This window comes from Oncorhynchus keta, unplaced genomic scaffold, assembly GCF_023373465.1.
Source record: "Oncorhynchus keta strain PuntledgeMale-10-30-2019 unplaced genomic scaffold, Oket_V2 Un_contig_1632_pilon_pilon, whole genome shotgun sequence".
NCBI classification, from domain to species: Eukaryota; Metazoa; Chordata; class Actinopteri; order Salmoniformes; family Salmonidae; genus Oncorhynchus; species Oncorhynchus keta.
Window position 1 is genome coordinate 51,728 of NW_026279844.1, and position 10,773 is coordinate 62,500.

General features: G+C 38.3%; 2 non-coding genes and 3 pseudogenes across 2 annotated transcripts; all 5 read right to left on the reverse strand.

Annotated features, from left to right (window-relative positions):
- Nucleotides 1-1,809: 1,809 nt before the first annotated feature.
- trnas-aga (transfer RNA serine (anticodon AGA)) lies at nt 1,810-1,891 on the reverse strand. Its single transcript has one exon. It is a non-coding gene; the product is annotated as a tRNA-Ser (tRNA).
- Nucleotides 1,892-3,444: 1,553 nt separating this feature from the next.
- Nucleotides 3,445-3,563, reverse strand: LOC127919320 (uncharacterized; annotated as a pseudogene).
- Nucleotides 3,564-9,871: 6,308 nt separating this feature from the next.
- Nucleotides 9,872-9,990, reverse strand: LOC127919316 (5S ribosomal RNA). Its single transcript, XR_008102559.1, has one exon. It is a non-coding gene; the product is annotated as a 5S ribosomal RNA (ribosomal RNA).
- Nucleotides 9,991-10,220: 230 nt separating this feature from the next.
- Nucleotides 10,221-10,339, reverse strand: LOC127919322 (uncharacterized; annotated as a pseudogene).
- Nucleotides 10,340-10,581: 242 nt separating this feature from the next.
- On the reverse strand, nt 10,582-10,700 carry LOC127919321 (uncharacterized; annotated as a pseudogene).
- Between the last annotated feature and the right edge of the window lie 73 nt (nt 10,701-10,773).

Sequence of the window (10,773 nt, forward strand, 5' to 3'; positions counted from 1 at the left end):
CAGGCTGACTGGCTAGCCCTGAAAGCCCTCTGCCTCTACCTCTGTGTGGTTCATCTCAACCAAGAGCTTGTGTGGGTTGTCTTTCTCTCTGTGGGTGTGAATCACTATGACCTCTCCCTCTGCCTGCCATTTGGCTGATCAGAAGCCTTCTGCTCTTTCGTGCTCACATGAACAGAAGGAATGGCCTCTGGGGTAACCTCCTCCTCTATCGAATGCCTCTTCCACCTCCTCTTTCGGACTGTGTTCGACTGAGGTCACTCATTCTCTCTCCCTCGGTGTTGGATAGTTCATCCTCCTCTGTGTCTTTGTGAGGGTGGAGGGAGTTATCCTGTTCCGGCTCCCTCTAAGGGTGTGCACTGTAATCTCTTTCGGTGTGTTGAGGGGTTCAGTGGTTTTGGAGGGAGTCTGAAGTTCGATCTCTAACGGTGAGTGTGGGGTCTGTCCCGTGGTGGTGTCTCCCTCACTCCTGAGGAGGAGCCACTGAGACATGTGATGAGGCCAAGGAAGATCACTCTGCAAGGACGGGATAGGACAGATCACAACACTGCTGCTCATTCATATTCAAACACACCTCAGATTACGGACACAAACATAAACTTACCTGTACATATCAGAATCATACATTCGACAGCCACCTCTTCCCCCACATGTATTGATCCCCCACCTCAAACATGAGTCAATTCCAGATGCTGGAATGCAGGTCCAGTAGGGCCTAATATGTAATGATGTGATAGCATGTGTACCCCATATCCTGTGTGTGTGTGTTGATGTTTTTTTTTATTTTATTGAACTTTTATTTAAACAGGGAGTCACACTGAGATTAAACATCCATTTTACCACAGTGCCCTGTAAAAGCTGTAAAAGTTGCAGTCATATTGAACAACTACCAGAGAGAACATTCTCTACATAGGAATTGCATACCATATTTTTTCCATACATCAAAATAATACTTTATTGTCAATCAGCCATTACTTACATAGATAAGTTTCAGTGCCAATGAGTTACACTGAGTGTATAAAACATTAAGAACACCTGCTCTTTCCATGACATATGCTGACCAGGTGAATCCAGGTTAAAGCTATAATCCCTTATGGATGTCACTAGTTTTGTTTTTGCAGAATATTAAAAATACGATAGTTTTTCACTACTCATATTAACTAGGTGTCATTTACATTACCTTAAGTCATTTATTTTTCAACTGGATTTTACAAAGGTGCATGACATGCAGGCGCTAAAAAGTTGTCAGGAGTGGGTTTCAAACCACGCCTATAGGGGAGTCTGCGACCTGAATTACTTAATGGTTATTTTCAATGCAATCGTGTTTTTCTTTTTCTTTTAGGGTTTAACAAGCTTTGTCACCAATTACTTTAGATGTGGCCAGTTCGATTACCCTGCAGACTTTAAGAGTGTCTTCAGAATATGGCCATTTTGACATGGATTTAAAAATGCCCCAGATAGGACCAGAAAAGTGTCTGGAGCTATCCGTCAGGGTAAAAGTGACAACAGGTTTCCACATGTCAAAATGGGGGAAATCTTAGCAAATGGCTTAATGGTTATTCATGAGAATCGTGTTGTTGTATTGTTGAGTGTATCATGGGATCTCACCTGAAATCTGTGGCTTGACCACAAACCTGTAACCTATGCTAGTGTGGCCTATAGAGCTAGAAGAATGGATTACCACGTGTGTAAAGGTGTGAGCTGGGATCCTATCCCAAATGGACAACTATCCCTATGTACTTGTGGAGATATGATTGGTATAAGAAACACGACTAAACTTCAACCTCCGGAGGGGTCAAGAAAATTCAATTTCGTTGTCGGCAGGATTCAAACCTGCGCAGGAAGATCCTAATGGATTTCTAGTCCATCACCTTAACCACTCGGCCACGACAACAGGCTTGTCAGCAGTGAATGGGCCACCAGGCATAGCCTACAGAAAGTGATAATTTTACAACTGAAAAACAATGCAGTAACTCATTAACTCATTATAATGCAATAAAATGAAATGTTCCCCTCATTCATTTGTTATTAAGTACAGCTGTTTTCTTATTTTCCTTGATCTTTGCTCAGCTCCAGAAGGTTTGCATTTGAGAGCGTTTATTATAAATTCTTATTTCATCATCTTATTATTACTGCTAAGCAGCATGACTCCTGAGAGGCACTAACATAAGAAATGGACCCGCAGCTAGAACGTAACTACGTTTTTTATGTTTTTTTTTATGGTTTGAACCCGAAGGTGTTGTGAATTTTGGGCCAGCTCTGAAGTATGTGATAGTTGGCTACTAAACGAGTTGGAAAAAGTGGGTTTGGTGTCAGTTTGTATCAGTTTGGTGTAAGAATGATATCTAATTGACTGATGGACGGTGACTTGCTGGTGACTCTTGTCCATTTGCAATATGTTTAAACAGTGAGGTACCATCACCAAAGTGACATTCTGAAATCAACCCTAACGAGCGATTGAGATGAACCAGAATCACTGCCCAGCCATCCCGAGTTCATCGGGCCAGTCAATTTTGCATTTCTGCAGGATTTTTGAGCATGTCAAATTTCTGATGGTAATGCCCATTGAACCATATTGCAAATGCACGTGCACTTGCAATATGATTCAACAGTGAAAAACATCACCAAATGGACATGATGAAATCAACACAACGAGTGATGGAAAGGAACAACTATCACTGCCCGGCCATCCCGAGTTCATCAGGCCAGACAATTTTGCATTCCTGCAGGATTTTTATAGCATGACAAATTTGTGATGGTACATGCCCATTGAACCATATTGCAAATGCACAGTGACTTTGCAAAAGTGAGAAAACATACACAAATGGACATAATGAAATCAACACAACGAGCGATGGAAAGGAGCAACTATCACTGCCAGGCCATCCCGAGTTCATCAGGCCAGTTAATTTTGCATTTGGCATTTGGCCCCTAAAAAAGGGACTTTTGACTTCCTATGAAATCATATTGCAAATGGACAAATCATATTCCTTATGCACATGTAAAAAAAAAAAATATGATAATAAAATTGGACAAAAGTATATTCATACAGTTCTTACACATGTGTAATTGACAAAAAAAATCGAAAGAATTTCGAAAAACGGTCCAGAAAGCACTTTTTAAGGGGTGATAAGTTTTTGACAAAATTTTGCTTTTGGATGTTGACTTGGGTTACATTTTCAATATGAAAAACCAAGGTGGAACGCATTCGCCACCTGTTGGATTTTTAAAGTGTTACAACTGGCAATTGCCATATGGCATTTGCAATACACTTTGCATGAATCAACGCCGAATTGGGTGGTATTGGACAATGTGTATATGGTTTGTCCGATGCCAATGACTTCCCATTCATTTTTGTCCAATTCAGGGGTATTCCCTTACTTATTTCAAAGTGAGGGCACATATTTCATTCAGCCTTGTGGTAAAAACGGACAAAGAGTTGACAAAAGCTTACAGCACCTGGTATTTCCAGGCGGTCTCCCATCCAAGGACTAACCAGCCCCGACCCTGCTTAGCTTCCGCGATCAGACGAGGTCAGGCGTACTCAGGCCGGTGTGGTCGTAAGCGAGAAACTACCTCTTGGTGCACTATATAAAGTCAAAGTGAGTGTGATTAACAGCTGTTGCATTTTCACCATGTAGATAAGCATCTTTGTGTCACTCAAAAAGTGGAAGAAATTGCATATACTGCAGCCATAATTTTTAGCACAGATTGTTGGATGAAATACAAACTAATCTTGCTTACTTATTTCAAAGCGAGGGCACATATTTCCGCCTTGTGGGAAGAAACGGACAAAGAGTTGACAAAAAGCTTACAGCACCTGGTATTCCCAGGCGGTCTCCCATCCAAGTACTAACCAGGCCCGACCCTGCTTAGCTTCCGAGATCAGAAGAGATCAGGTGTACTTTAAAACATTTTTTTACAGGCATGTTGAAATCAAGTCACCAAACAACTATAAAAACCAAAAGGAAATTAACATACCAATACTTTCAAAAATATAAGTAATTCTTCCACCATCCACCCTTGAAATCAACCCACTCCCCTCCACAAAAGCTTCATCAAAACATTCACTTCCATAACAATGAAACATATCTATATGCTTCTTAAACAATACTACAAAAATATCCCACACCCTTACCCTCTTCCCCTCAAAAAAAGCATAATTCCTCCTACAAAAAATAGCATACCTCACAAAACTCAAAGCAATATTCAACAAAACAACATTAACACCCTCACATTTACCAGCCACGCCAAATAACACCAATTCATTCCACACATATTTCTTCAAAATATCACCCTTCCAGTTTCTATGTATCATTCCCTTTACCTTACAAAAGAAATCTTTTAACTCCTCACATTCCACAAACAAATGTATTAAATTTTCCGGTAACTCACCACATAGATCACATTCTCTTTTTATTTCCCTATTGATTTGATGTAACACCACCTTTGTATATATACGATTATGCCTTATTTTAAAATCGTTACTTTCACATTCCATACTATTATATTTTACATTTAAAGTTTTCCATATCTTTTTTACATCCAAAGTTGGAAAAATTACTTTCCAAACTTTCTCCGCAGCTGGCCTTTTCACATTTTTCTCTACCATTATTTTATAGAATTTTTTCACCGGGATACTAGATAAATGAGCCTTCTCCTTACTGTTACCAATAAATAAATTAGGAAAGACAAATAAATCTTCTCTAACAACTTCACTATTTATTAAATCCACCCATGTGTTTGGTATACTTTCTTTTATCTTCTCGTACATATTCTTCACTGTTCCCCTACCCACCTCTACATCCCATTCATGGATGGTGTCAAAAATAGCTTCTTCAGGAAAAAAATGGAATTACCTCATATGTGAAATCTTTTGTCTGTCTAAGACCTGCACTCATGAATACTTCACTATATAACACCTTTTCTTCGTACTTAATTTTCTAATTCAAAAAACAGGATGATTCATGATTAGGTCAATATGCCCACACTCATAATACACATTAGGCAACAACTCTGCCCATGCATTTAGCACTTCTTTATAAAAATCTGGTATCTTTTCACACATTTTCCTTTTAAGACCCATCAACAAACCATTATCTTCACATCCACCACTCTCATCTAAATAGACTTTGAAAAAAATTTTCCAGCCATAATCTAAGCTGTCATACAAATATTTATTTACTGTTTTTATCCTAATAGCTTTTATTTTAATGTCAAAATCTACAAGTTTTAAAACTCCATCATCATAGTCTGCTATCAATGTTTTCTGCGCAATTCTAACACCTTTACCATCCCATATAAAATTAGACACCACATTATTAAATTCATTTATAACCCACTCTGGCATGTCTAGAACTCCCAAAATATACACAAGTTTAGATGATACCAAAGCATTTACAACAATTACTTTACCTTTTAACTTTAATTTTCTATTTTTCCAGAAATTCAAAGTTAGCTTGATTTTATTAAGAATCCCCGTCCAAGTTATATCCCTTGCCTCTTTCTCCTTTACACCAATATTTACTCCCAGCACCTTCATAAAATCCTTAGCTACCTTAAATGGAATCTCACACTTATTTGCATTAATATCCCCCAAAAACATAATTTCTGTCTTCTCTATATTAACTTCAGCCCCTGATGCCTTACAGTAGATATCTAGAATTTTCATAATGCTTTCAATGCTACCTACATCCTTCACAGTAAAAGTAGTGTCATCAGCATACTGATGTATAACACTGACATCACCACCTGGGATTCCAACACCCCTCACCTCTTTGTCTCCAAGTATTAAAACAGCTAAAGGTTCCGTAGAAACACTGTACAATAGAGCTGACAAAGGACAACCTTGCCTTACTGACCTCTCTATAGGGAATGTATCTGTTAACACTCCGTTACATTTAACACAACTTTTTGCTCCACTATACAACAAGTTAATCCAAGATACAAATTTTGGCCCAAAACCAAACCTCTCCAAAGTCTGTAGCAGAAAACTATGTTCCACTTTATCAAAAGCTTTCTTAAAATCTAAACTTAAAACTATACCACCTTCATTTTTCATATGATTAACAACATCTCTAATTGTACAAATTATATCTGCAACATCTCTTCCAGGTATTCCGTAGTCTTGTGTTGATGTAATAATACTTCCAATCACCTTTTTCATCCTATTAGCTAAAACTTTAGTCAGTATTTTATAATCTGAATTTAGAAGACTAATAGGCCTATAATTTTCTAACTTTAACCTACTGCCTCTATTTTTAAATAAGACGGTTAACATACCAATTGACATAGACTCAGGGATTTCCTTATTCTCTTCCATATACTGAAAAACCTTCAATAAAAGGGGTGCCAAAATATCCACAAAAACTTTATAGAATTCATTTGTTAAACCATCCAACCCTGGACTTTTATTTCCTTGAGTATTCTCAATTGCTTCCTTGATTTCTATAATTGAAATCTCTTCATCACACATCCTTCTATCTGTCTGAGATACTTTGGCACTGATTTTCTCCAACACTTTTTCAACACACACTTTATCTACATCATTATTTTTATAAAGATTTCTGTAAAAAGATTCAACTGAATCTACGATGTCAACAAAATCATTTACCTTTACACCTTTTTCATTTTCCAATTCCACAATATAACTCTTAAATTGCTTTCGTTTTTCAAGCCCCAGAAAAAAGGAAGTACATTTTTCTCCCTCCAAGGCATACTGTGCCTTACTCCTAACAATAGCACCTAAACATTTATTTTTTTTCATAAAACCCTAGCTCTGCATGGATTTTCAAATAGTTCACTACATCATAGTCTGGATCAGCATCGGACTTTTCAAGTTCATGTAACATCCTATTTCTAAGCATTTTTTCTTTCAACTTATCTACACGGTTACGATTTTTGGAATACCTAATACTCCTGTTTTTTACTTTAACCTTCACTTCCTCCCACCATAAACACACATTCTCTTTTAACAGTACATTAGACATTTCACCTTCGATACATTCAACAATTTCCTTTATATAACTTTCCTCCTTTAACAGACTGGCATTTAAACACCAGACACCTCCCCCCTCTCATCTCCACAGCAAAACCTATCTGAAATGACATTACTGCATGATCACTGTATGCTGTAAAGTTATATGACATCTTCTGAACCTGCTGTATCACATCTTCTTTTACTAAACATAAATCAATTCTGCTTTGTTTTAGTTCATTTAACACCACCTGCCTTCTCGAAAACACTCTTCTATTTAAATTTTCAGCCCTCCATATATCTACAAGATTCTCATTTTTCATTAATTCCCATAAAGCATTTCTAGACGAATCATGTCTGAAGCTATCACATCTCGAGACATCCATTCTAGTGCACTTCACGTTAAAATCTCCTACCAGTATACAATTTTCTGAACACAGTGTTCTTAGGTTATTAAACATATCTCTCCTTTCCGATTCAATATTCGAAGCATAAACGCATAAACGAAAAATGACATTTTGCACTTCAAACTCAATAACAATAAGTCTGCCCTGATTATCTGCATATACCTGTTTGACATTTTGAACCACATCATTTTTAACCAAAATAGCCACTCCACATGTTTTTTCACTTCCATGACTACAAAATATTAGATGAGACCATTTGCTCTTAATCTCTAACATTTTGGAGTCTGTCCAATTAGTCTCTTGAAAACACCACATGTCAGTTTTCACAGACACCAAAACCTGCTCCAATTTGTTCATATTTCTCAGACTGTTCCCATTTAGTGATGCAACTTTAACCATTGTTAATGTATGTAGAAATATAGTCAAAGAAAAATACGTCATTTCAAAATAGACTTTTTCTTTTTTCCAGATCCCATCACCTCCCTAGCTTTCGTCAATGATCTCTTATTTCTAGAAAACAACTGAAAATCCTCACTATCTATTTCTTCGTCCGACTCATGACTTGGACTTATGAGAGGAGCAACATTCAAGCCTTTTGTAAAATGCGCTTTAACCGTGCCATCAACTCCAGTGGACCCAGCCCCCTCTTTGGTGTTATTTTCACACAGGCTTAAAGCAGGTTCAGGCACCTGAGAAGCACCTTGCACCATCTCTACCTGTGTATCTAATTCACCAATCCTGTGCTGCTGTTCCACAGTGTCAGCAGCAGAGACCAAGACTGCGTCTCGAGTACTGCCAGAAGGAATTACAAACTCTCCAAGCACATCTATAGTTGTCTCTGCAATAACCTGCGACACACTTTCCATATCACTCTCTTCCCCTCTCTCCATAGCCACACTCTCGTCATCTTCTTCAGTAATGAGGTCCATTGTTTGCAGAAATAAGACATCACTCATCTTCTTACATTTACATCTGCCCTTAGGTCTGTCACACCTTCTACACATATCACCAATGTTCGAACATTCCCTGGCATAATGCCCTTGTTCACCACATTTATGACATATAAATTCTGGACATTCTTTAAGTATGTGTCCCGGTTGAATACAAAGTCTACATACCTTAACTTGGTTATCGTGGATCACTCGGAAATATTCAAATCCCTCTACTGTATTGAACTTTGTTGAGTAAGGCAATGATTGCACACTGTCCGTAAACTTCACTTTACAAAATCTCGTCCCATCCACAATGTCCGTTCCTGGCCACATCCTCCTCTTGATTGGTGTTGTCGCATTCACTTTCCATCCATCTAATTTCTCATATATTTCCTCGTCCGTAATATATGCCGGCAAGTTCAAAAGGACACCACAAGTTCATCGTTCCCCAGTTCTTTCGCCATGACTTGACAGCTCTTTATTTTTAGCCCGTCTATTAGTTTTTCTTTACCCCTCTCATGTGACATGGTTATTTCGTACTTATTTCTGTCTTTCGTTCTACATCCCAAAATCGTTCCGCATACTTCTTTGATTCCTCTCAGCAATTCCATCGTTGTTATTTTTTCTTCACCAATAACTTCCACGTTCACCGTCAGTACTTTCTCATATTTTCTTCTCCTCAACTCTTCATTCGACGCTCTTTTTTCTCCGTTGTCCATTCTCGTTGTTGTTGTTATTCTTGATGTCGAAGCCATTGAATCCATCCGGTTATTTTACGTAGAATCCCCCAAACAGCTCACGCCGTTGGGGGATTAAAACGCAACTATTTACAATGAACTACACTCCCAACACAAACTCCTTCACTTAAAGTATATGATTCAGCAAAAACCAAAAACAATTTTTTTTCTCTCCAAACAATTCAAACACCTGCTGCTCACTCACTTCCTGAAACTTCCAAAAAGGGGCATACTCAGGCCGGGGTGGTCGTAAGTGAGAAACCACCAAGAAAAATCTCTTGGTGCACTATATAAAGTCAAAGTGAGTGTGATTAACAGCTGTTGCATTTTCACCATGTAGATAAGTATCTTTGTGTCACTCAAAAGTGGAAGACATTGCATATTTTTTTTTTTTTTTTTTTGGAAAAATAATTTTTATTTTGTTTCATATTCAAATACAATTACAAATTTAGTGCATAACGTTGTACATAACATTTGTATCAAAAAGTACCATAACAATATCAGAATACCAAAACTCCTTAAAAAAAGTGCTGTTCAGCAGAACACCAGTATTATTAATTCGAGATTAACATGCCTCTAACAATCTCCAAAAACAATACAAACAATTCTATAAATACAAATATATACATATGCCAAAATGCACTCTGGATAAACCTCAGTGTATATAAAATATCTACAAAGGCTTAGTTTACATTCCAAATGTACCACATATTCAGCCTTGTAGCACAGATTGTTGGGAATACAAACTAATCTTGCTTACTTATTTCAAAGCGAGGGCACATATTTCAGCCTTGTGGGAAGAAACGGACAGAGTTGACAGAAAGCTTACAGCACCTGGTATTCCCAGGCGGTCTCCCATCCAAGTACTAACCAGGCCCGACCCTGCTTAGCTTCTGAGATCAGACGAGATCAGGCATACTCAGGCCGGTGTGGTCGTAAGCGAGAAACTTTCTCTCGGTGCACTATATAAAGTCAAAGTGAGCTGTTGCATTTTCACCATGTAGATAAGTATCTTTGTGTCACTCAAAAAGTGGAAGAAATTGCATATACTGCAGCCATAATTTGTAGCACAGATTGTTGGGTGAAATACAAACTAATCTTGCTTACTTATTTCAAAGCGAGGGCACATATTTCAGCCTTGTGGGAAGAAACGGACAAAGAGTTGACAAAATAATTACAGCACCTGGTATTCCCAGGCGGTCTCCCATCCAAGTACTAACCAGGCCCGACCCTGCTTTGCTTCTGAGATCAGACGAGATCAGGCGTACTCAGGCCGGTGTGGTCGTAAGCGAGAAACTAGCTCTCGGTGCACTATATAAAGTCAAAGTGAGTGTGATTAACAGCTGTTGCATTTTCACCATGTAGATAAGTATCTTTGTGTCACTCAAAAAGTGGAAGAAATTGCATATACTGCAGCCATAATTTGTAGCACAGATTGTTGGATGAAATACAAACTAATCTTGCCTACTTATTTCAAAGCGAGGGCACATATTTCAGCCTTTTGGGAAGAAACGGACAAAGAGTTGACAAAAAGCTTACAGCACCTGGTATTCCCAGGCGGTCTCCCATCCAAGTACTAACCAGGCCCGACCCTGCATAGCTTCTGAGTTCAGACGAGATCAGGCGTACTCTGGCCGGTGTGGTCGTAAGCGAGAAACTATCTCTCGGTGCACTATATAAAGTCAAAGTGAGTGTGATTAACAGCTGTTGCATTTTCACCATGT